The following is a 5309-nucleotide window of genomic DNA, read 5'->3' as shown; positions in this document are numbered from 1 at the left end:
ATTGAAACTCTTATTCATATGTAGTTCATAAACTAACAAAATCTCTTGTTGACACTTTTCTTTAGTCATTTCCTTTCAAAACTTTCTTTTGGTCTCCTCGTGTAGTTATCTTAAGAACATATTCTTTTGATTACTTCACTTGGTCTCTTTTGTCACGTAGATCTCATCTATTCGAGACCATAGATCTCATCTATTCATGTATACTATCTATTTAGGTATACAAATCATTATTCTTTCTTTCGTAGATCTCATTTGCTCAAGCATACAAATTATTCTTTGTATTCTTTGTGTCTTCATTTTTCTCCCACTCTATCTTTAGAATAAATACACTAGATATTCAAAGATAGTTTATGAGACACAGTTGATGATCTTGAAGTAGAGGGAGGACTATCTCATAGATTGACTAATAGATTTTAGATTTGATGAGTGTACTTGGTAATTGACATTCCTTTAAGAGTGTTCATCAACTCAACATCACTTTATAATTGATCATACACAAGCCTTAAGCTTGTGGACATATAATGAATCCCATCATTATAGTTGTCTATTGGATCACTTTAAGTAGATGATCATATGTTTCTATGTGCAAGCATATAAAGACGAATTTTTAGAACAAAGAAATACGATAAAAGGGGTTACTTGGGTTGCAAACCAAGCCACCATAATCCAAAATACAACCATTATTTAGAAAGGATCAACCATTTCCATATCGAACACAGAAATCAAAATAGTTTTAAAAATCCGAAACACAACTTAAAATAAGACAATAATAAAAAAAAAAAGTCAAGCTTCATTGGTAGCTACTCCTAGCTCCTTGATGATTTCTCAAGCTTGCTTTTCCTTTTCTTTGTCTTTGCTTGGAGGAGGCCCTATTTACAATAAAAGGGGATACATTATCACAACTTTGTATCAAAATACCATAGTTGAATTAGAAACATAAAAGAAAGGATAGTGATTTACCTACTGGAGTGAGTTTTCTAGCTTTGATGTCACCAAGGTACTTGGAACAATTCCTCTTCCAATGTCCGACACCATTACAATAATGGCATTTGTCAAGAGGACCCTTCTTGGTTTTGGAAGTGCTAGCTTCAAAAGTCTTAGCCTTGGTGGACATGGGAGCTTGCCTCTTACCCTTTTTCCCATTCTTTTTGAACTTCCCTTTGCTCTTAGTGCTTATATTAAGCATGTCCTTAGGTTGGTTATTATTTAACCCCTTGTCTCTTTCGGCTTGCACAACTAACTTGTGCAACTCTTCAAGAGACACATCCTTGTCTTGCATGTTAAAATTCACCCGGAATTGAACATACGCTTTGACTTTAGATAAGGAGTGTAGAATCCTATCTACAATGAGCTCTTTGGGGATTTCAACCTTTTGAAGTTTCAATGTCTCGACTAGCTCCAACAATTTGAGCACGTGAGGGCTAACCTTTTGGCCCTCCTTAAAATCGAGATCAAAGAATGTCGAGGCCGCCTCATATTGGACAATCCTCGGTGCTTACGAGAACATTGTCACAAGTTTGGAATAGATTTCATAAGCGGTGCCCATTTTAAAGGCTCTCCTTTGGAGATCCGCCTCCATAACTGTAATACACCGTATTTTGATAATATTTTGTATGAATAATTTATGTAATTCAAATAGTTAATTAATGCCATTTCTAATAATAGTTGCAGATAAGACGTTAATTAAATCATAAAATAAGTTAGCAAGTCGGTAATTGGGCTTAGCTAATAATAGGGCCTTGGGCCGTGTGCTATAATTGTAGGGATAGATTTTAATGGCTTAGTACGAGTAGTAGTCGGGAATTATTTCGGGATTTAATAATAATATTAATAAGGAGAATAATAAAATAAGTAAAGGTAATATTAATTATAATATTAATAATCCTAGTAATATTTGTAATAAATTAGTAAAAGGAGTATATGGTTATCCTAGTTATGAAAAGACTAAAATATAATATGTAATAGTAATAATAGTTGTAGTAGTTGTAATAATAATAATAATAATAATAATAATAATAATAATAATAATAATAATAATAATAATAATAATAATAATAATAATAATAATAATAATAATAATATAATAATAATAAAGAGAGAAACTTTCCTAAAATAATACAACCTTATTACTATATATATCATGGTAGCATATTCATAAATCACTTATTCACTTTTACAACATCACATAAAAGTTGGGGAGGGATAGGGAGAATAAGAACGAAGATAAAAAGGGAAAAGGTAATTTGGTAGTAATCAATTTGGAGATTTTAGCATCTACTTCCATTGCATTGAATCTTTTATTTTGTAAGTTCATCTATAATCTTTCAAAGTTTTAATCTTTAATCCTTATAAGCATGTTTTAAGTTTTAGTTCATCACCTAATCATGTCTAAATTAAATATAATCATCTATAGTTAAGTTTGTGACAATTTTGTTAAAGAATAAAGTTACAACAATTATGTAAATTTGTAAGTTGTCTTAAACGAAGTATTAGACCATCTTAAAATCGTTGTCTTCGAAAACGTAAAGAATAGACTTAGGTTATTTTCAAGCCTAGTTGATGCCTGTAAAATCTCGTAGTAATTGGACGTGTAGATTTTCCAGAATAAATTCTTTATGAACATGTCGACTGAGAATCCGCGAATGAACTATAAGTCTAAAGTTTATTTTGTAAACCTAATTTATAAATTGAAATTGAGTTAGGTCTTTTCCATACATTAAACTTGGAGAGTCTAGATGATGTTAGACTTTTGTTTCACTTGAAAAGGATTTGTTAAACATGTTTTAGAGGTTAATACTTTTTATGCGACGGAATTCGTCAGTATTTATTATTCCTTTAAGAAAACTCTGATAAGTGCAGAATTTGAAGAAAGTCTTCAAAAGAACTGTAGATATGTGTCTTAGGGTTCCAACCCCATTGGTCTTGCATCGTTTGGATTTTTAGTGAATTAATTATGAATTTTATAGCGAGACTGAACTGTGCTGTAAAACGGTAGAATTAGATATTTAACATTGAAGTTGTCAAAAGGATTAGGATGTGATTGACTTAGGATAAGTGCATGATTATTTTGTTGGTTATGTTGTAATTTGTACATAATTATGTTATGTAGGTTATGGATTTGTAAGGGATCGATTTGATTGCTTGTGTGACTTGAAGATTTGATATCAGGTAGGAAATTACTCAATCTTGTCTTGTTTCTGTTATTGCTAAAGATGGATTAAATGTATGAGGTGGTGGATTGGTGAAGGATATGTTTAACTGTTTACAACGATATTATTATCTTGCTGGATTTTCTGTCTTATGCCATTATTCTATATCATGTCGGTTTGGTTATATTACTGAGGTTGTCATTATTATCGATTGTTGTTGGAGATGAGTTTTGTGTGGAACCAGACTGTGTGTCTGAGGCATGACTGTGTGTCCAGTATATCCGGACTGTGTGTCTGAGGCGGGACTGTGTGTCCATTGGACTGTGTGTCGTGGAGTGTGACTGTGTGTCTAGAAGTGGAGTATGACTGTGTGTCTAGAAGTGGAGTATGACTGTGTATCTAGAAGTGGAATATGAATGTGTGTCTAGAAGTGGCTGTGTGTCGTCGGTGAAGTGGACGAAATGTAATTGTGGAATCTATTTGTTTATCAATGATATGCGGGTTGCTTTATTCTTATTCATTGTTTAGTTTCCTACTCAACCTCGTGGTTGACAGTGTATTCGTGAACACCTGCGGTGAACCGTTTTATGGGGAGCAGATTTGACAGGTACTAAAGATTAGCTGACTTGGAAGCATTGGGATGAGAGCTCAACTTAGAACCTTAGATGAAGTCTAGATCACATATAATAGTTATATCACTTATTTATTATTTCCGCTGCGAGTTGTATTATTTTATATTAAGTCTTAGTTGATCAAAATTGTAAAACATATGTAATCATTAAAGTTTTAATTTAAAGTACTTTGGTTTGTTGTACTTTGTTATTCACTATCTCGGGAAACTGATATGGTAACAGTTCTATTTGTTTGGGAATGTCTAGCTAAAGGCTCCCGAATAAATGGGGGTGTTACAATAGCAAAAATCAACACATTTTTCATAGCGGCGGATTCTTTGTGGTAAGCCTCATATGCTTCCCTAGTGGCGGCACTCGACCTAGCATTAGGTTCGGGTAGAGAGGCCTCGGTTAGGTAACGAAGCTTGTCGTCACCTTGGGCGGCTAATTTCAGTTGGGCATCCCAATCGGAGAAATTTGACCCATTCTTTTCAAGTTTACAACGATCCATGAAGGATCGGAGCCATGAAACATTAGTGAGAGGTGTGGCGTTGGTGCGGCCATTTGTTATGAGAAATAAAAGTGGTCTACAAAACAAAATAGAAGGAATAAAACATTTGTCGTTTTTAAAATAATAATAATACTCGTAAATTTTAATTTAAACAAGTTTTATTGCATTTATCTAGTGACCTCTACCCAACTTGATAAATGATTCCAAGACCCAAATTCATATTAACTTAGGCATCGGTAAAGCCGAATACAACCCTTATCAATATAACTCGGTGGATTAACTCTTTAATCGATTCTACTCTTAGAACTCTTGGTCGATAAATTTACATTATAATTTATCTTTAGCCCGAAACACATCCGGCAACCGTCGAGAATACTTTCGTTGAGTTCAACCCAAATTTCGAATAAATGTGTCCATGATCCAAATTTACATCAACTTGGGCATCGGTAAAGCGGAATACAACCCTTATCTTTATAAATTCGGTGGGTAGACATTTATCACTCACTTCCCCTACGTAGCAAGGTTTGTACCCCGGTAAAGCCGAGTGCACTCCCTCACGAAATAGGTTTTCATGGTTTCTACTTTTTGGTAAGGCTAAGTCTCAATTTTTTATTTTAGCGAGAGGTCATGTCAATTTATTATCTATCACGTTTTAAGTGAAGTAAAGCGGTGAACTACGATAATTGTAATTGACACGGTCGATAAACCCGATTAAAATGCATGTTTAGTTATGGCGATTTAGCGATGCATGCAACATATAAATAAAATGTAAAGCTTAAAAAAAAAATCCTAGTATGGCCTTCCTAAAATAGTAAATCTAATAAACTATTACAAATTCGGAAACCATTTCCTTTGGTCCATTGAACTTCGGTCTTAGCACGCATTTCAAGGCAACACTTTCTTTGATGGATAGCCTTCTCGAGTTGCACCGTCTTCAAGGAACTCCGGAATAAATAAATTACATCATTTCCTATTATACATTTGTAATTAAAATAAAATAAATCTATTAAATTACAAAACGGTGATACGAGATCACAA

The sequence above is a fragment of the Silene latifolia genome, chromosome 8, assembly GCF_048544455.1.
Source record: "Silene latifolia isolate original U9 population chromosome 8, ASM4854445v1, whole genome shotgun sequence".
Classification (NCBI taxonomy): Eukaryota; Viridiplantae; Streptophyta; class Magnoliopsida; order Caryophyllales; family Caryophyllaceae; genus Silene; species Silene latifolia.
The sequence above is the reverse complement of the archived record's forward strand: the minus strand, read 5'-3'. Positions refer to the sequence as shown.